At 33.9% G+C, this 23,339-nt stretch overlaps 1 pseudogene; it reads left to right on the forward strand.

Moving 5' to 3' along the window:
• Positions 1-1,709: 1,709 nt before the first annotated feature.
• Positions 1,710-22,661, forward strand: LOC123551696 (uncharacterized; annotated as a pseudogene).
• Positions 22,662-23,339: the final 678 nt, after the last annotated feature.

A 23,339-nucleotide genomic window follows, 5' to 3' on the forward strand; every position in this document is an offset into this window, starting at 1 on the left:
AATTTTTTTTTACGCCTAATAGCGGGATGGTCTTATTAGTGGAACGGTCCACGCGAGTGGGCATATAACATGTACATGTATTTTATAGTGATCAGTTTACTCTTTCTTTGGCTTAAATGTATACATTGTGGACATACGGCAGATTTTGGTCCAAAAAGGAGTAATGAAACACACTAATAAGAGAGATCCATTTCATCTGTAATGTGATGCAATTTTACGTTAAGCATTAATGTAATGTGTAATAAGAATAATACTGATTTTGCTATATTTTTCAAAGTTAAAGTAATGATTTAATGACTTAATCATCGGCTTATCTAATAAAGTTGACAAGATCAAATACAATTAACAGATTGAGAAAAACAATAAATCTTTTTGCCGATTGTATTAACTGAATAGCCATCTCGAAACCAGTAACTCAATTAATCCGTTCAGTTACATATCTGTTAATAAATATCAACATCAATCAATCAGTTCATATCAATTAAATCTATCATAACACATCAGCTGTTAAATAGTCTGTTTGCACATGTATGTCGTAAATGCGTGTCACTGTCATGGGACAAGGCGGGATACCTAATTATCAAGGGCGCTCGACGGGATACTTGGAAAGAAAATTGTCAGTGGTCGTATTGTTGGAGGCAAATTTAGCATGCTAAACTGAAATCGGACTGATATTGGTAGTCGTCTTAGAAGATTAACTGGGTGGTCGCATTTCTGGACAAGCGACCATTGGATTTTAGAACAAATTATTCCGTTCTTTGAAAAATCAGTCTTATTAGCGGGATGGTCTTAATTTTGGGTGGTCGTAAGTAGGGATTTTACTGTACATGAAAGCCATGAAATATTCAATCAAACTGAGTGTGCGGTTATCATGCCTGGTTTGGTTTCATTCTATGCTTGCAAAAGATCTTCATATAGATTTTATTGTTAATATGTATGTGGAATATGCCTGTCGGTATTTTGTTACACTAGGTATAGTGACTTATGATATGAGTTAGTTCATGGTACAATACGACTGAACGCAAAAAACACTCCTCTTACAGCGATTTAAGTTTTATTGTGTTTCACATATTTCTTAAAGTAGATCTAGCATTATGTATGAAAATACTTAAAAACATGTGCATTTCAAATGCGGCTGCAAAATTTTAAAACTTAAAATGAGAATAAAATCGTTTCAATAACAAAATGCAGCAGTACATCTAATAAGATATGTGTCTGTTTCAAATGTAACATCAACGAGTAAACACCAGATGCAATATTTATAAGAGTGGCGTAACAAACAATTCTCTTGCTTTTCAATGGTTTTGGTCAAGCCTACGCAATGTTTCGCACAACATCATAGCACCATGGCCATACTAACTGGCATATGCTTAAATCAAATTTGCATATCTCCGCAAAAATACCGCCTGATTAGAACCTTGGTAACACTGGTCTCTAACAGAAAATAGTCTAGTCTACTAATAACGGTATTTTTTGATAATATATTTTATAAGATGCGAATGTATTAATGTTCTTGCATCGTTGTCTTTGCTACATTTGTAGTCCCCTTGAACATCGGAGGGGACTATGGGAATTCCCTCCGTACGTCTGTCCGTCCGTCCGTCCGTCTGTCCGAGCGCACATTTGCATACTTAGGTGACTATGGGAACAATAGGAAACTACTTTTTTTCTTTGATGTCATCCCTTCCGTAAGCTGTTATGTGGCTCTTTTTCTTTTACGTGGCTAAAAGAACAATAGAGAGTTCAAAAGAGTAGCCACATAAATTCTTCTATGTAGGAACGTCCGTCTGCAATTATTTCATTTGCTGGTACTGCCCAGATCAGTATTTTTTACAAAAAGCATGCCTGATTTGTTTTCTTTTACGGGATAGTCTATGGACAGTCAATGTATACTATATAAAAGGGACAATCACATTGATCTCAATTCCTGTCCTGGACAATTTTGTATAGGACAGTCGTTTATGAAATACGCAAACATTCAGACACTTCAGGACCATATTTTTATATTTTCTATTTTTTTACTCAATCTAAGACCTACTTTCTACAAGCATCTGTACATTTGCTTCAAAATTGAAAAAAGAAAGAAAAACGGGAGTTGAATTTCATGCAAACTGTAATCAGCTAAGATATTATATAAACCGCAGTTTAGAAACAGGTCCGCAGAATAAACGCGATACTTCCGTTTGCAGGTTACAACTCGATAAAGTACGAATATAAACATGAAAAGTGTCTTACTACTGGATCAGTTTAAGTTATGTTTCAGAGATTTTTCTACAACGCTTATGCATATTTTGACAGAATTAAAGCTATTACTTGCCAATGATATGAGGTGTATATAACTAATCTTTTCTTATTTGCATTTCACATACGGAATTTTCGGGATAAATTGATATATTTCAGACATAGTAGAAACAGAAAGTATGAAAACAGATCTAATTGAAATTACCATACAAAATTAAGACAAAAATACAAGGAGTCATTAACACATGATTATGTTAGACAGTTTTCTAACAGTACAACTGAACAAGGAAGTATAAATCATTGAACAAATAATTGACATGGTATGTATTTAAAACTATTATCAGGTTAAGTCACATGAGGTTTTATTGTTCAATACATTTATAACACATTCAGTTTGTGTGAGCGTTTATAATCACCATGGCGTCAAAAGCGGGTGAAGAAGACAGAGGATCAGAAGATATTCTGGAAATGTACTGTGAAGTATGCAAAAAGAAAGGCAAAGATCGCAGTGCCGACGGATTTTGTGTGGATTGTGTGCGATATTTTTGTACAAATTGTTTGGAATATCATACAGAATTTCTACCAAACCATGTCCACAGGGACAAGAAAAATATGCCCCGAGATGTTTGCGTAAATCCGTGTCCTGGCCACGCTGAAGAGATCATTAAATTCTACTGTTCCGGCTGTAATATGTTCTTCTGTTCCTTGTGCAAGCAAAATCAACACAGCGGATGTAGAGGCGTTAATCATCTGCCCGAAATGGTTCATCAGGTTGAACAATCGAAACTATTTAAGGGATTTGCACGTGACTTAGAAGAGGTTTCCGCTGAAGTCAATGATATTGAATCAGTCATAGAATGTGATAAAGAATCTATAGACGATTTGTCCAGGACGGCAATGTCGACAATAAATTCAACTAGGCAGAGGTTTATGAAGTTGCTTGATGATAGAATTGAAGAAATAAAACGGAAAGTTCAATCCAAAAAGAACAGAGATAGAAAGGCGATTGAAGATACCTCTTATAGACTCTCCGCTATAAAATCACAAGTCACTGCAATTAAGATGAAATCTGAGCAAAACCAAAGAGATGAAAAGAGATGTGAATTATTCATGTTGATGAAGGAAAACGACAGCAAATCTTTAAAGGATGAGTTGAAGCAGCTGAAAGAGTGTAATGTTAGCAAATATGCGTTTGAAGTTTCTACAGAGGATGAATTGTTTTTTACAAACACTTTTAAGTTCGGTAGGCTTGTGAACAGTACTTCAAAGGAGTTAAGAAAGGAACTCGTCAGTAGTACAGACAGTTCAGGAAATTGTCAACCTATAGTTATTGAAAGTGTAGCTAAGCCTAAAAAGATTGAAAACAAAGCCACCACAGATATTTGCCCATCAGATAACGCTGTCCCAGGTTTGACTCGGAATAAAAGCGAGAGGAAGGTGTTAAAGAAGAAAACAGAAAAAAGAATGGATGAGTCAAACACGCCAAGAAAAAAAGTTAGCGATACCATTGAACAAAAAGCAGCACAGAAGGTAAATACAAATTCTGTCCTTTATATATATATGGTATAAATTGTGGATTGCAGTTAAATAAATGGTGTGTTCATGATTGCAAGTATAAAAGAGAAAGATTTAACACAAAAAATAATCTTCCTTATGTATGTTATGTTTATTTCATTCCCACTGCACGTTGATTATGCGCCCATGTTGCTGCTGTCCGTACGTACGTCAATCCGTGAGTTGCGTGTCCGACTCCCACACTATTAGCCTGATTTGCCTCAAACTTTAACATATGAACAAGCTTGATGTGCAGGTGACCATAAAGGAAGGAAATTTTGCGTTGTCTATTTTTACAGCAGTTTTTTATAGTCTTCCTACCTCCGAAATCGTGTGTGCCCCACTCTATAAGCTGATTTGCTTTGAACAGTCACTGATGAACAAGCTTGATATGCAGATGACAATAAAGGAAGGAATCTTTGCTTTGGCTATGCTTGTAAGTTTCACATATAAAGAACCTTGATGTGAAGATGACCATATATAATAGACATTTATATATGGCAATTTTAGAATTGTGACCCTTCTTAATTTCACAAAATAGGCTATAGTGAAGAAATTCGGTATGTTCTCATACACTTTTTTGAAGGAATGGATTCAAAATTTCTCAGGTGCACAGCCTCATCTGAATACAATTTGCTTCGACAATTTAGTCAGACATCATCATGTGAAGATGGCCTGTACTAAGAATTTTACTAACTAAAGAATGGCGCAGTATGTTGGGGACTTTTCTATTTTTGTCAAGTTTTCCCCGTTTTGTGCGTACATAATGTTAGGTACAATACAAAATCGTTAACCAAAGTGGATGTTTGGTGATTAGTCCTTCTACAGTTAGTCACTACGCTTTCCTATTTCATGGTGCAATTTATTCACCTTTTTAACTTAGATATATTGGTTAGATTTTTTTAAAATCAATTCCAATGTCTTCAAACTGAAAATTGCTGTACTTGCTCATACTGATAATATATAATAGTATGACAATATACGTAACTCCACCTGCAGTATTCTAGGGGTATGCCACTTTCCAACTTTTGATTAAAACTTTTATAAAGTACAGTAAGATATTCTATTGAGACTTGCTTATAGTGGCATTTTCAGAATACATGTATTTTAAAATGCCCTTTTTACCGTCAGTTCTCTTTATATTACATACATTTACGCTGTCATCTGCCTAATTTCAGTTAATGTCAGTCAAAGAAATGGATGATGTTGAGACACAGAAATCATTCATAGCAAACCAATTACAAAGACCGTTGATCAAAGGTGAAACATGGTAAGCTTAGGTTATAAAAAAACTGAACATTTGCACTGTTTTAGAAATAATGTCTGGAGATACTTAATTGTTTTCTTCTTGTATGATAAAGTAAAGCAAGCTTTAGCATTTATCAAGTGTTTTGTGATAATAAAACTTTTCCTTTGCGGTATTCAACCGGAAATTGTAGATTATATGCTTGTATCAGAACAATTCTGTCTATAGTTAAAAAGAATTTCAACGTTTGTGCAAATATAACCGATATAAAAATCATGTTTATATAAATGACATAAAACATCTTTCATTTAAAAAAAAATGTTCTTGTTATTTCGTTGTACTGAATCGAATAAATGTCCGTAAACATTTTTTTTGCACATGAATTACATAGGTATTTGCTGGATATTTAGTGGTTCAAACAGTGGAAGAGCTATGTTGGATATGAGAGCTGGGATCAATATAATGTTGGTGAAGATTTAGCTCATCCGGGACCTATCGATAACACTCCAGTGTTTCAAGGTAACGCCATATTTAACAATTCTGTCGACACTGAGTAGCTCTGTTAATTATTACATGTAGCATCACATATGTGTTGTAACTAACCACTTCTGAATCAAAGTCCGTACGTGCCTTTCTCGTGATAATGTCAAAACTATGACTTTGCTTCATTAACTTTGCTATCATTTTGATAAAATTGTGTCTCTATTGTTCTTAGGAATTTATTTCAACAGAATTGTGTTTGCGATTTGTTTACATTTTAGTAAAATCACATAGCAAGCGAATAAAATGTCATAGATGACTTTCAAATTATAATTTTGAAAGAATGGAACAGGGGTCAACGAAACTTCAGACGTATTTTTTATCTGCCCCATTGGATTGATTTTTTTATAACTTGACATAATGATAGAAGGCAGTAAGTATGGCTAGTGACAAGATAATAATTCTTTTTTTACTCACCTGTGATCATGCGTGCGTGCGCCCGTCCGTCAGCAATTACACACACACATACACACACGCGATCACGCAGGCACGCACACACACAATCATGAACTGTCCAGATTCATTTAGTAGAAAGTTTTATAATATTTTTGTCAGAAAATACTAGTACTATTTCAATATAATACCACAAACATTTTTCTTGCATAACCATCTACCAAAACATGCAAGCAACGTAGCTCATGTGAGTGATCTAGGGCCATCGTGACCCATATATTCTGACTTGATCTTTCTTGGCTCTGATTATTTATGTTTTTGAGAAGAAAAGGGACACATTTATACAAAATTTAAATAGCTTCAGGAGTTATCTTCTGTGAACAGAACTTAGGGTCTGAACAAAGACTAAAATGCAATTATTGCCGCAATTGGAAAGTGTAATAGTCGTTGAATAATTAATAGTTTTAAATTTATGTCTTATACAGTATGCTTACTAGCAACATCTTTAAAACTATACGGATGTAGTTAATAAAACTTGACAATGACACAGACAGAAATACTAAAAAACAGAGCCACAACCCTGTTTAGAATAATCGTTTGTTTTTTAAACATAGTTGTACGTACAGTAACTTTGACAGTACTGCTCACTTGGTCTACAAGAGATTGCTTTCAGAGAAAATGTTTAGTGCAAGAATCGAAATTGTATATTATTAATTGAATTATATCCCGCTGTACTATATTCTTGTATAGAGACTAAAAATGCTGTGAAAGAACTTTAACGAAGCTTGAAATTAAATTATAATTGACACTGAACGCAAATGCAAAAGCCTGTCTGGGATTCTATATGATTAATATCCCCTATTATTCTTAATTTTGGATATTACTGAAGGTAGTTTAATGAAACATGACTAAATGACATACATTACCACTAGAAGTTAAAACACAGTAATTATTACCTGATCTGGAATAATTTATGATTCTTTCTAACACGATCCGATTCATTTTCCTATTAAACAAATAGACAGAAAACAGTGAATTATTATACAACAAATCACTGTTCTGACGTCACAATAATTACGTCATGGCGTCAAACGGCATAGCGGCGCGCTGGAAAAGAAACCGATTGAAAACGGGCAAATATTTAATAAATGTCGTCAAGAATCCTTGATAACGTGTTAGAAGCGAAATAATATATCTCATTTAGTGATTTGCTCTTGAATAAATCATTGTTTGTCGTTCAGATGCATATTATTGTATCAGGCTGCGCCCTCGTGATATAATTACTTCGCATCTGTACTCCAAACAATGATTTATTCAACGACAAATCACTGGATAAGATATATTGTTTCTTAATTTTCCACTTTGTTTATATGTACTTAATTTGACTGTATTTGTCAGCTAGGGAAATAACTAAGGAATCGTTTAGATTAACTGATCAAACTCCTAACGCCCCTACATATTTTGGCAATACTTTTCATAATGCTTGTACATTTACGGAATTTTCCTCACATAGCATTATTAACAGTATAACTTGCAACAAAATATATAATTTTATGGGTCACACAATAATACGTAAATATCTAACAAAATAACGTCTTTCACCAGTCATACTAAAAATTAATCTAATATCTACATCAATAAATGATATTTTCTTGTTAAATTAAAATAAGCTTTTCATCTGTATTTTGTGACTTTTTTCGAAAATGGCTGGAGGTCGTAAAATGGATGAAATGATATATTTGCACTATTCGACTATTCATATGTTCTTAACACATACATATACCATTGTATTTGTCTAAATGTTACTAATTTTCATTGATGTATTTAGTATTATGACAGATATAGGTAAAACTTCAGTGTTCCGTTCGGGATAATAGATAGCAGGTATACATTTAGGTGCAAAACCTTTTACCACACATTGAATAGTTATCGAATGACCCTGCTGTTCCAGACAAAAAACTTTAAAACAAGACAAGAGACTTCAATTGAACAGACGAAAGGAAAGACGCAGGTCTAAATTTGAAATAATTTGAACTTATAATTGCATAGTACGGTGCAGTACCGAACCGCTTTATTTCACGCGTGAGATTTGCTATTATTCAGAAGCTTTAATAGCCATCTTTTTAAAAGAAAAAGGTAGACAAAATTGTTTGTCAAATGCTTCTCCGAAATAAACTTTACAGATAATTTAGCAATGGTCACGATTTAATTCCGTTATTAAAACAAAGTAAATACATATTATTTCAGTTAAAAGCTAGCTCTTACTTTACATTGATGGTGGAGCAAGTTCTTTTTTTTAACTTAAATCATTTACAGCAACATACATCTATCTTTATGCTAGCGTCAAGAACATTTGTCAGTTGGCTCATTTGTCAGTCATAAGATGTAATTTGCTGTTTATTAAATATAACTGCAGTGGTTGCATGGCTTCTATAGAACTACAGGGAGCCAATCAACTCCCCACCACAACCCCCTACCCTCACCACACCCCATCCCCCGGTTTACAGTTTACAGCGTTGAAACGTAAGTAGTCAGTCATGGGTATCCGACGATGCAGAGATCCAAGACAAAAAAATAGTTTAATGTTTAAATAGCACAATGATAATGGATTTTTTTCAGGATGACTATCAATTGAAACTAAACATATCATAAAGAATATAAATGGATGATTTCGTTTTATACAGAAGGAACGACTGAACTGAAGAAACAACTCATTGACGACTTGGACTATCAGTTGGTACCAGAGGAAGGTTGGCATAAACTTGTGTCCTGGTATGGTATATTGGATGGGCAGGTAAGTTATATATGTTTGTCATGCTGTTGTTTGAATGACATATCACAGCCATCTTGTCCTCAGCATTCTATTCACAGTAACAGTTTGTTCGACAAAAACCAACGCTTTGTAATGGCGGTTACGGCGGTACAAGTCCTGTTCCAAGCGTATTCACGGTGTATACCCAAATCGGATCCCTCTCTGTGGAAAATGAAAAACGGATCGCTCTCTGTTCGCGCACAGGACACTCTCTGTGCTAAACAATGAACTCCAACGTCAATCAGCTCGGAAAATCATATGTTTTGTCCTAAACACATTTTTGTGCAAAACACATATGGCCCACGGAATGACGTAGCTGTATACCATTGCTTTTTATCGTTGTTTTATCAGTTTACACAAGTCCAAACGAAAATGTAATGTAGACGGAGGTTACTGGCTTGGATGAACATCGTGCGAAACTTAAATACGATTTTCTCAAATATAGCAAATATCTGGTACCTTAGATCCCATCTTACTTGTAAACCCACTTTATGTGGATATTTTCATCATGTTTCCTTAAAAAATGCCCTACTTTCGATTTCATTGATGCACGGGATCCCTCTCATTCGGTGCAATTTTGCCACACAGGATCCCTCTTGATTCTCTGCACCCGGCACGGGAAGCCTCTCCGACAAAATTTTCTATTGGCACCGGCACCCTCAACTTCAGTGTTAGAATTTTGAGATGGTATTCTTATTGAAAACAACATCTGTTTCTGACATGTTTATAAATGAATTAAATTTTCAGTTGAAATGCATTTTCTGTTCTCTCAAATTCAACTGAATGATACCTTTGCGTTGATAATATTGTATGTTCATAATATGCTGTTTTTTACACAGCTGATTATGATTCAGGTCTTAGTTCATTTCTATATATGTGAATAAGTGACAGAATACAGGAATGCGCTTTTCCGTCCGTCCATCATTCGGTCATTCTGTCCATCAGCCCGTCAAAAAATTCGTGTCCGTTCATAAATCTTTCATTCATTTAATGGATTTTAATATGACTTGGCACAAATGTTCCCCATGATGAGACAATCGAGCTAAAACAAATTAGTATAAAAAAACCCCCAAAAAACAAAAACAACAACAACAAACAAACAAAACAAACAAAAACCAAAACAAACAGGGTTTTTCCTGTCTGGTCCTTAAAACCAATGAAGGGATTTTAATATTACTTGGCACAAATGTTCCTCATAATAAGACGATGTGTCATACACAATTTCAGACCCTAACTCAAAGGTCAAGTCAAACTTGGTAGTCAAATGTTAACATGGCATGAACAGGGTCTGTTTCGTTTCCGGTCCCTAACTGTGTCATTCATATCAAGAGCTTTTAATATTACTTGGCACAAATGTTCCCCCATGATAAGACAATGTGTCATGCGCAAAACCCGGACCCCTAGCTTAAAGGTCAAGGTCACAACTGTAGGTCATAAATCTACAGGTTTTTTCCTGTCCGCTCCATAACCCTGCCATCCGTGAAGAGATTTTTATTTTAATATTACTTGGCACAAATGTACCACATAAAAGGGTAATATGCCATGCTCAACTTTCAGACCCCTAACTTAAAGGTCAAGGTCAAACTTGGCAGTCAAATGTTAATATGGCATGAACAGGGTCTGTTTTGTGTCCGATCAAGAATTCTGTCATCCATCAAGGGATTACAATATTACTTGGCATTAATGTTCCCAATTATGAGACGACGTGTCATGCTTAACACCCAGAACCCTAGCTTAAAGGTCAAGGTCATACTTGGAGATCAAAGGTCAATAAGATTTTTTTTCCTGTCCGGTCTATAACTTTGTCAGGCAAGGCAGGATTTATATCAGTTGGCACAAGTATTTCCCTGGATGAGACAACGTGTCATGCGCAAAACTCAGTCCCTTAACTAAAGGTCAATGTCACACTTGGAAGTCATAGGCCGAAAGGGCCTTTTTCCCGTCCAGTCTATAACTCAACAATCCTTAAAAGGATTTTAATATTACTTGGCACAAGTGTTCACCACCGTAAGACGGAGTAACATACGCAAGATCCAGGTTCCTAGGTCTAATGTCACGGTCACATTGAGAGGTCAAAGGTCATTTACAAGAATGACTTTGTCCAGAGCATTTCTTCTTTATGCATGGAAGGATTTTAATGTAGCTTGGAACAAATGTTCACCACCACGAACGGGATTGCCATGCGCAAGAACCAGGTCCCTAGGTCTAAGGCCAAGTTCACACTTAGAGGTCAAAGGTCAAATTCAAGAATGACTGGATCATTTCTTCTTCATGTATTGAGGGATTTTGATTTAATTTAGCACAAATGTTCACCACCATGAGGCACCCTTGTTTTACTTCCTTTTGTTTTTAGTTTTTACTATAAATTGATTATATTGTAACTGTTTTTATTACTGGTTGTATGAAAAAATCGACACCACTTTTCTGTGGTACAACACGCATGTTACATCCAATTTTTAGATGTATTTGACCTATCTTTACATCCAGTTTTAAGATGTATTTAAACCTATCTTTACCTGGTTAAGAGTTTTGTGTGGACTTATATTATATAGAATTTTTTTTTCAGTATAAACTTCCATTTAGTTTATACATAATTTATTTTAGGTCGATTGAGAAGTAAGTTTAACAACTTATATTAATCACTCTCGACACCTCATTTCTGATGGAATCCATCGCCATAAGGATATAAGAGAAGAGGCCGGTTTTCCCTTTTAATGCTGAGCGCCAAGCAAGGGAGCTACTGGTACCATTTTTCACGTCTTTGGTATGACGCGGCCGGGGATCGAACCCACGACCTCCCACACTCGAAGCGGACGCTCTAGCACTAGACTATCGAGCCATACATAACTTATTTTATAACTTTTTATATGATATTCTGGCACCCTTGTTTATATTTATAGATGTTATGAAACAAACAACAACTGTAGGTTTTTGTATACGTACACTGTAAATTTTAATGCAAGTGTTTTGTTATAACATATTGTATATATAGTACAATATTGTTTACACATCTATCAGTTCATTATGTTACACTGCAGTAGAAAAAATTAAGTGCCTTCCAGAAGGGGACTTTGTATTGAATGGAAATACTTCATTCAGTTGTTTTATTTCAATATGTATTCTTCTGGAGACTCGCCTGATACTGTTCGCTACCACATTGTTGTGTTTGGAAATACCGCAATTTTTGTTTGTACCTACAAAAGAAAACTGCTGCAGCGCCCTACATGATTCAATGGAATGCCTCGCGGTTTGAAAAAGTATAAGTAGGTAGCAGGGTTGTAGTGTCACACGTAGTCTGGAAAGACGTTGATAATATTCGTACTTTGTCAGAAGAAATCATACGTAATATCTATGCATTTAAGATCCCGCTTAATTTGTGCTAATTATTGGTAATTGGCATTCATCGAGTTTCTGATAGAAAAAAGTTAGAAATTGTCAGACTATGCCACAAATTGAAGTAATTCTAAACGTGTTTTTATTGCTACAGTCTGATATTTTGGTACTTCTAAGTAGTTATAAAATGCAGAAGCTATATGATTACTTATTGCGTGTTGATTCTTTAAACAACTGATTGAACTTGTATTTTTAAAACAAGAAATACAGTTTAAAATTTGTTTTCTTTAATTACTAGACATCGTTACGGAAAATAACTACTTAATAGTTCGAGAACAAAAATCCAGAACGTATATATGACTATTTAGAAAAAAAGTATATGCATGTGCGCCTTCTTCCGAAAGTACGCTGATTCTCATGAAGAATTGAATATTTATTATTATCAAAAATAGAGCCAGAAAAACAATTTTTGAAAGCTCCATTGACTTTGTTCTTGGGCTCCTCTTGTGATTGGCTACATTTTAAATTACGGTAACGCAATTAACATCATATTCATAACAATCTGTTTGCGCTTCAAAGTGGCAGCATTTCAGCTGGTTTACGCAATACGATTCTTTCTTTGGATGTGGAAATACATTTGTAATCATAAAACTATCGTGATAGTTGAAAGATGCAAAACATTTATTATTGCCATAGTCAAATGAAGATGGCTGACTGCACCATCAGGCAAATTAAGTAAGAAAGAAAAACATATTTCGAATTCAACCTTATTTATGACATAAAAAAATTCAATTCATTAAAATTCTGTGTTGCCGAAATTAGCAGGTCGCTGTCTACATGGATACGTTTTATTTGCGTTAAAGAATTTCCTTTTCTCGTGTGCAACGCCGAATAAAATCCTGTGCCACCTATTTGGCAGCCATGCAAATAAAAATAGCTATCATAACGTAAAAGATGAGCATTCTACATGGGTAGGTGTTTTGCAAATAATTTATTACATGTTTTCGCCTCTTTTCTTATTTCTAAATGTCAAATTTACATTTTATATGTAAAGCATTTCTGTTTTGACACAAAGCAGTGAAGAGGACCTAAAACTGTTTCTTTTTCTAGAACGTTACAGTTTACATGAAGCTTGTGAGACATGATGGCGCCTTAGCAACAAAGATTACGGACTGAATGATGGTGCATTATCTCATTGGCCAATATCATTGATTTGATTAACAGGTCGGATCTGTGCATTTGATGCTCTATACTGGAACTTTTCTTAACTTTGACCAAATACATATCCAATTTTTACTTCTTTTCATTCATGTATTTGTTATATAATGCATTTAATATTTCCTGATCTCAAGATTCTAATTTTAGACCATGATAAAATAATTGTTCTTGATTATTTCAAAACAGAGTATCTAATACATTTGTATTCACTTTGGGAAAAAGGCCTTTTTCTTGTACACAATATTTGATAGTAATTGGTTTCAAATGCTACTTTGGAAGTCCAAGAATTTTAATGAAATGTTTAAGTTCTCGCAGACAAGGTGACTGTTAATATTATCATCACTTGACGCCAACATTTATCCATGTTTTACATTACATAAGAGCATTTGGTCACAAATCACATCACTCATTTTTTTTTAATTTCAAAGTCAGCAAGACCAACCATGTATTGGATTCCAAGATACTTAAACAACCATATAATTCTCGTAAAGCTCTTGCACTAATTTCTACCAGTATTTCTAATTTATTAGCATCATGCCTTACTACTGTAAAAGAACAAGTTAAAAAATATTGCGATGAAACACAAGTACATTCTGGTATACACATATTTTTAGTTAATATGTTTGGTGAAGGCAAGGTTATGATTAATAATTAATGATTCGGTCAGTATGTGTGATTTATCTTCTTAGTTTACCACTTCATCTATAACTTATTGCATTAATTAAGAAAATTTTGCCACGGAGAATACTACATTTCTCGCACAGGTAATTTAGAAATAGCTTTTTTATAGGCAGCGTTGTCTGAAACTAAACTATGTGGATGGCCAAGTTTATAAAGCCCTCTCCTTTTATTGAACATTTGCAACTACATCAATTCATATATAAATGTATCCTGGAACAACTGATACGTATTAGACCTTCTTGATGTATCATACATACAAAATTCATGATAAGAGAGATGGTTTTAATTTTAGAGTTGCAAATTTTTCACACTTTGTATGTGATGTTGATTACAAAGTTCGAAAGATTTTGGGTCATGGCAGTTTTTTTTCGTTGTATTTGAAGACAATTCTAGAAAGGTAACGCTTACTTCTTTCATTGTATCTGACTAAACATGATAGGCAGTCGTGACTAAGTTGATTTGATATCTGTATTCTTTCCTGATTCGTCGGGCAGTCCTCAACCGTGTTCCTCTTGAAGTTCTGTCTTATGCAAAGGCATAGAGCACATGCTTTTTAGGTTCTTTTTATAAATTTACACTGTAGAAGCATTTTTGTGCTTTACACTTTGTGTCTTTTGTTACCAGGGCATGTTTTAGAGATACACCTGGCGGGGATACTGTCCTTTGGCTTTGGAACATGGTGAGGGTTCATATCAAAGCGGTTCAATCTTCTCGGTGTGGGTCTTTTGCCACTGACCGTTCAAAAGCGGTACTCCACTATGTTCCGTTATTTAATCGTATGGTACTGGCTGTGTACATGTTTCTAATTGTCTTTGTATTTGTGTGTATATGTTAGCCATGTACATATTCATATAAACACTTCTATTCTGTTCGAACTTGGTTTTTTCTTTTAACATTTCTTTTTCACTACTGTTTTCTTATGGCAAAAAAACCCAGCAGCGAAAAACTTGCAGCCACAGTTTCATTTGAATGTCCTAGCCAAACGTGTACGTTCAATTTTGATTACGGAAACAAGAGTTACAATTATTTTCCTCGTATTTATAGTCAATCCCTCACCACGAGTGGTTGGGGTTATAGAAATGGTCTCCGTCCGTCCGTAACAATTGTGTCCGCTCTATATAACTTAATCTCCTTGAAGGATTTTCATGAAACTTGGGTCAAATAAACAACCCTTTCACTATCTATAACAGCGGCGGGGAATATAGCTGTCTTTCAGACTGCCTTGTGTATGATAACGAATTTTTGGTATTTATCATTTAACTTTCTGTCAATCGACTTTAATTTGTTTCAATTACAGGAACCGATAGCACGGCGGGTGATAGAAGAAGGTGTTTACTCAAAGTCCTTAAAGATTGAAGTGTATCTATGGCATCTGGAGCTTTTTGAAAACTCAAATCCCGATCATCAAGTTTCAAAACAATTTAGCAAGGCTGACACTGTCGGTATGATAATTTTGTGTTCAATATTGCCCTTTGATTGACCAAAAGGTGTAAATATAATTGACCAACAAGCTAATTAAATCTACTATTTACAAGGAAGCATACAACACAACCAGAACAAATAATAATAGATTCATTTATTTTTCATACTAGTTTTGTTGGGTCATCGCAATTTATGTCATATGACAACTTTGCAGAGTTGTTTTATTGAGTCTGTTCCCGAGAGGTAATAAATGTGCAACTCCACTCACATCAACTACCACCAATATTGGCTGAATTCTAACACATAGATACATAGAATGGACTCTAAGGACGCAGTTTCAATATAATGTTGATACATTATCATATGACGTGTAAAGTTAATAGATATCGAGTCAAAAAAAAAACAAAACATTATGAGTTTAAGTACATATAAAGAAAAAATAATAAGACAATTACAAGTACACCACAACGAGCACGAAAAGAGCTAGACTTAAGAGGCAATGATGTTAAAAACCACATACAAGTAGGCTACATAAAGAGACAAAAGGTATGGTTGATTACAGGTAAATATTAATGGTTTGAATATTATGTATGAAACTTCAAAGATGCCAAACCTTAAATTCCACATGAAGAATTGTTTCATTTTGGACCTTCCAGTTTGAAGTAATTTATCTTAAATTCTAAAATAGAGTTTTTCTTGCTGTAAGACCATGCAAATACCTTACTTTTTACGATTTTGAACTGTTCTAAATTAAGGCAACAAGGCTTTTGAGATGACGGTCGAGATTATTGTATAATGTCATCATTAGAACTGGCATACTTATTAAAACAATGATATCATATTAATAATGATGATGATGATATTAATAATGATGATGATGATAATAATAATAATAATGATAATAATAATAATGATAAATAATAATAATAATGATAATCATAATCATAATGATGATGATGATGATAATGATAATATTAATAATGGTAATAATAATAATGATAACAATAATAAAAATAATAAAATTCTTTCACCAGTTGTAGGTGCAGGTTGGAACATTCGCCTCAAGGGTAACTGTTTAGACGGCAACGAGGTTCTGCCGAGTTATCGTGTAAACAGTTTCCCAAGAGCCGGATATTCCCATTTGCAACTACTTTCAATTGTAGAATCTTTTTCTTGCATGCCATATTCAATAAACAATTGTAAAATAAAATCAGACAAATGACTTCATTTGTAGCATTAATTTATCTACACAAAACGCGGGAATTCAACGTTCGTAAACAGGAAAGACGTCATGATGCGTAAAGACAAATAAAAAAGTTTAGTTCCGATTTTGTTTTATCATTTGCAGCGAAACGTTAGGTATTGTTTTTAATCGAGAAATATACTATAAGGGACAAAGAGGAACTATCAAGGTATTTTGATTTTCATTTTACATCCAGCGATATTAGATGGAGTTTTCCAGCACCGGTGATTTTCACAGGAAATCGCAGTCTGGTATTCAAAAAAAATTAATGATACTGTTACTGCTACTGCTACTGCTACTGCTACTACTAATACTAATACTATTGCTGCTGCTGCTGCTACTATTGCCACTACTACTACTACTAGTAGTTTTAACGAAGTTTAACGGCCAAGATCACACGTAGAGGTCAAATATTTAAGGTATATTGTCTTGTCCTCTTTGTCATACATTTTTCATGTATGTTTATTTATTCAAATTTATTTTATGCTAACTAATGAAATACAGTATTCTATCAGTTAAATATTTTATATCTCATCACTCGCACTGTGAAAATATAAAATCTATATTTTCACACTGTGAGAGGTATAGCTCCGCCCCCTCATACATTGGTGTATGAATTTTAAATTATTTGCTTAAAACAGGATGAGAATTGTAGTCGCACTTTGTTCTTTATAGTGTATTTCTCGATTCAAATTATTTTACTTAATGAGAATTTCATAACGTTATGCAGCAAAAAATAAAATAAAATGGAACTTTATGTTGTGTGCGTCTTTCTAACGTCACAACAGGTCTGACGTCTTCTCAGTGAGATATATTCCATATTCACGAAAAACAAACAAATATCCTCTATATATTTGCACAAATATTTACCAGAAAAAGATAGTATATAACATTCAAGAACCACCCCATACATTAAAGGTCAAGTTCACACAGGCCAAATAGTTGAAATCTTTTGTCTAGTCCGCTCTATAATGTTTTAAGCATGCGTGTTTCTTAAAGTAGCGTTCCATAAGCATACACCATTACAAGGTAACATGGCACGTTCAATTATAATCCCCCATCTTTAAGGTCAAAATTACATTTAGAAGTAAATTTTACATAATTGTTTGTGTCCGGTCTATAACTTTTGTATGAATGGATGGAGTTTCAAGTAACCAGGCTCAAATAGTCACCGCCACATTATAATGTGTTACATGCAAGACCTAAACTCCTAGCTAATAGGTCGCTACCCTAAGAGTCAAAGATTTTATGTCTATAAATGTGTATGATTGGATGAATATTCTTATAAAATATTCACCATTATCAGATGATATGTCGCGTGTAAGATCAACATCTCTAGCTCAAATGTCAAGGTCACTCTTAGAAGTCAAACATTTTACTTCAATTTTCTTGTTTGGTCTATAACTATTTTCATTTCTGCACACATAGATGGCTATTTACACCATAATAGACGATATGTCAAGTGTAAGATTTAGACTCTTAGATCAAAAGTCAAGATCACACTTAGAGGCCAAAGACTTTATGTCATATTTCTTTTATGGTCTGTAGTGTTTATATGCATAGAAGGATGTTGTAATAACTTAGTACAAACTGCCACCATAACAAGATGATGTCACATCAAAAAGATGAAATAAATATGTACGGTTATTTAACTTTCCAGTCCAGAACTAACGAATTTGTTGCATTGTTAAAGTGCTTTTAATCACATGAATCACACCTTTGTGTGCGCCCAAGACCCATGCCCCTAACTCAGAGTTTAAGGTCAAGATTTTAGGTCATTTTTCTTGTTTGGTCGTAACTTTTCTATGTTTGGAAGATATTCATATAATATGGCACAAATATTCACTACAACAAGATGCAAGACTCAGACCCCTTGTTTAAAAGTCAAAGTCACAGGGACATAGGTTTTGTGTTTGTGGTTTATGGAGTTACTTGCCTTATACATGATGAAATATTGCATTACGATTAGTCTATTTGCTAAAAAATTAAAGTATTAATATATGAAATCTGTGGTGATTTAAAGATTTCCATATAATTATTTCAGTGTGTACATACCACGTGGTTTGTGACGTCATTTTCGGGTATAACGGCAAGAAAATTAATAAAACAAATTTGTCGATTCAGAACTTAAACACACCGTAAGTATTTCATTTTTTCACCGATTTGAATAATTCTTTTACGAGGCTCAAGCCAAGACAGTGGGCTATAAACACAAGGCAATGGTTTTCTGAAAGTCTAAGCAGGTTTTGCAAAGGTCCGTTCCAACCCTGAAATTCGGCAAATTCTTGGAGGGTAATACGGCAAGAAAAACCCGTGTTTTACAAAATAATGCAGGATTGCTTTCCTTTACATTGCTGTGTCTTTCACCGCTGTTTATTTCGGTTCCAAGAAGGCCAGCGAACCACTTTACTTGAAATAAAATGGTAGGTTTCTCTGTGAAAACCTATGTCTTCGGAAAATGCTAATACGGCAAGAATGATACGACGGCAAGCAGATTCATGAATACACCTACTGTTTCTTTAATAACAGTTTCGCGGATTACTGAGTTTGAGACTCATTTCCTCATGTATAATACCTGTTTGCAGATTTCTTTAGTTTTTCGGCGACGCCGTCTAAATTCGTTTTCGTTTTCCTATGCCACGTGACTTCAGTTTGCCAATCAAACTACTTGATAACGCATTATAGATAATTTATCAAAACGGAAGATTTATGCAACACTCTGCCTGATTGGATGAGAGTGTCAATTTCTTTCACTCTGTTGACTGTGCTACGCTGAGTGAAATGTAGACAAAGCGTTTATCCTAAACGACGCTGCTCACAGTTTTAAAGTCAACTTTGGCTCAGTATATTTAGCAAGAATATTGATATATCTCAAAATAATAAGTAAGTTTAATAAATATGATAAAAACCTGTTCAAATACCAACATATATCAAATTAAAGAAAGAGCTGAATACGGTCTGCCTATCACATGAATAAGGGTGTGATAAGAGTCTTTTATGTAGAGAAGTGCTTTTTAAAAGATTTTCCTTGTTACAATTGTCGTCTGTATATGAAAAGGTTTCTTGCTTTTGTGACTTATTCAGTTTGCATATTAAAATGAGTACTTGTTTGCTTTGATATATTTGTTACAAATTATTTAACTGATTTGTTATAATTATATGAATATTTTTTTAGTATTGTATGCAAGTATTGAACTCAGTTGAAATCTGTTTCATTATATATATGCTATATAATGACTGAATCTCATTTTACACTGAAATGAAGGTACGTTGCATACAGTTTATCTATGTGATATAACTACGGTCAAACTTTGCTTATGCGGTCAAAATTTGCTTATGAAACAGAAATATTGAAATAATAACAACTGTATGTTTTGCTTGAACTTCACTTTTTATAGGTGTGACGTCATTGTCCAAAGATTCACGAATAGCGAATATGCATTTGTTAAAGCGGGATCAGTTGGCCTATTTTAGAAATAAATAAAAATAATAAATAAAAAAATCCTTTAATTGATTTTTTCTCATGTATTCTAATCAAACTTGATTTGTAACATCTTTATTAGGCCCGCAGCCAACTTTGTTCAGCTGGGACATTTGACCCCTTTTAGGGGCTGCTAGAGCTAAAACTAGAAATGCCTTTATACAGCGTCTCATGAACAGCTTGGTGGATCTTTGTCATACTTGGTCTGGAGCATCATTATAAGGTCCTCTTCCAAATTTATTTATATCGGAACTTGGGCCCTATTAGGGACCACTATAGCTAAAAGTAGATATGCCTTTCTTCGCATTAACCACTAAAATGTAATGGATTTTTATCAAACTCGATGTGTAACAATATCGTAAGGTCTCCTGCTATTTTGTTACAAATGGGGATAGGGACCAATTTAGCTAAAAATATAAACACGTTTAATGACCTCTTCTCATGAACCGCTTTATGAATCTTCATCGAACTACTGCTGTAATTATTCGTCTAAGGATAAACGAAACAAAATTGCAACTCTACGAAACCTTTGCGAAAAATTAAAAGAGAACTATTTAAATTGTTAAAGTGCGGTGTTTAGTTTTGCAATTTGAAAAATGTTAGATGAAAGATGAATGTTAGATGAAAAATATATAAACTTCTTTCCTTATTACAATTCGCCGACCATCATTTTTAAAGATATTTCTTGTTAATATTAATTTCGGTATGATGTGATATGAAAGAACGGCTTTTTTCAATGCTTCTTAAAGATCGTTCAGTAGATCTATTAAAATTTTCGGTTTCTTTACTTGTTATCTAATAATTTAGAGCTTTCAAGAGAAGTTTCATATCTACTTTATTCATAGTCTCAAGAGGTATCTTAAAAATGAGTCCTTATGTATCTATACTGTTGCATCCGCGAATGCTAAAAACCATCTTAAAATATTCAAACTGCAAAAAAGTCTATAAAAAGTGTTTAAAATTGAAAATACATCCTACATGTCCACATTATGTGTATATTTATCAAGCATTAGTGAAAGTTGGGCCTCTGAACAATGTCTATCATTAATAGTAACTGATAATATATCGAAACTTTATAAAGGATTAAGTCTTTGAGATTTCGTGATTATGATGGTGGATCTACTAAACTATGATAAAAAAGCTTGATGTTAGCAAAGACAAATACTCGGATGATGTATTTTAACTTTTTCAGAGTAATGACGAGAACAAAGACTAAACTTAGAATTGGGAAACGATCTAAGACGTCAGTGTTTAGACACAGAAACCAACAAGCGAGTTCAAATGTAGTTTGTTATATCGTGGATACGTACAGAAGATAAAATTTTCAGTCAAGTTAATATAAACATAAAATTAACACATTAAGGATGACATGGTGTAATAGCCATATTTCATATCTTGTAACTGGATGGTAATATTTAAATGAAATTTGGTCACTTTAAAGACATTCAAAATAAAAAACGTTTCACCGAGAGATTTTTTGAGTTTTATCATTTTTTGAGGAGATAATCGCTATTGAAGTTAACATTGATGCATATGGGAAATATATAATTTCTTTGATTATGAGAATCTGAGCTTTTGAGTTTCGAGAAAATTTTGCGGTAGAAAGCTGCATTATATGATTCTGATACAAATATCAAAAAGAAATCTAAAATTCCCCGAAGGGAAAAGGAGAAATTTATTATTTTCTAATTTTCAGGGGAGATAACTCATGAAAAACCAAAATTAACAGGGGAGGTAATCTGAAGGAAATTTTGGAGAACTTCTGTCACTATAAAACTTGTCAATATGCACCTATTTTCTATCGTTTGGCATTTTCAAACCTTACATTATCAAGTTGTATGTAAGCTTTTGGTGAATTGAGACCTATTATGGGTAGGCATCCTTAAATTATAGTACATGTATATGCAGATTGTAACAAATTTTAGAAATTTATTAAAGTAAAATTGGAAGTATTCATTTAATCAGACCCAACAATGCAATGGCAATACAACAAATGCAAAATCAATAAAAAGTCACCAAGCTAGCTTTGTAATTTCCATATACGTAACGACATATTCTGCACATTGAAACTTTGTAATCAACGTTCATAAACGAAGACTGTGCAGCATCTTTTTGTGATAAATTTGTATTTCAAAATTATCTTGACTTTGCATTTGTCGTATCGTCCATTAATCACAGTTTAATCAATATAAACCATAAATAAATAACAAAAATATACATGTGTATGCAGTACTTCTTGTATGTCATACCAGAATGTAAAATGCAGATTCACCTTTAAAAAATAAAAACAATATACAAAACTTAATGTGTTAAGATATTTTCTCAAATATTTGGACACTTTCAACGCGTAAACCAACGACTAGAAGAATATAATAAATTCGAATTTGAGTAAAACTTCTTTGTATTTCGTAAAGACCACGCCAAACGTGAGAGAAAGAATTATTGCATGACCCATAGATAAAGCGTTAGTGATTAGTCAAAGAGCGCACATAAGTGAGATATTGACAGAAGTAAGTAGTTTTAAAGAACCAAGTCTCAACTGCTGTTAGGGACAATATGTGTATTCATTAATCTGCTTGCCGTCTTATCATTCTTGCCGTATTAGCATTTTCCGAAGACATAGGTTTTCACAGAGAAACCTACCATTTTATTTCAAGTAAAGTGATTCGCTGGCCTTCTTGGAATCGAAATAAACAGCGGTGAAAGACACAAAAAATGTAAAGGAAAGCAATCCTGCATTATCTTGTAAAACACGGGTTTTTCTTGCCGTATTACCCTCCAAGAATTTGCCGAATTTCAGGGTTGGAACGGACCTTTGCAAAAACTGCTTAGACTTTCAGAAAACCATTGCCTTGTGTTTATAGCCAACTGTCTTGGCTTGAGCCTCATAAAAGAATTATTCAAATCGGTGAAAAAATGAAATACTTACGGTGTGTTTAAGTTCTGAATCGACAAATTTGTTTTATTAATTTTCTTGCCGTAATACCCGAAAATGACGTCACAAACCACGTGGTATGTACACACTGTATTTGGGACTTGAGCTCTATTCATCAAATATTTTACGTCTAGCAAAACACCATATATCAGATTTCTCGTACATCTCAGCTAGTCTGAAATAATGAAAGGTAATTGTTTGAAGGTAGAATCTAGATTAAGAGATAATCCTTTTTTAGTA

Source organism: Mercenaria mercenaria, chromosome 1 (genome assembly GCF_021730395.1).
Source record: "Mercenaria mercenaria strain notata chromosome 1, MADL_Memer_1, whole genome shotgun sequence".
Taxonomy (NCBI): Eukaryota; Metazoa; Mollusca; class Bivalvia; order Venerida; family Veneridae; genus Mercenaria; species Mercenaria mercenaria.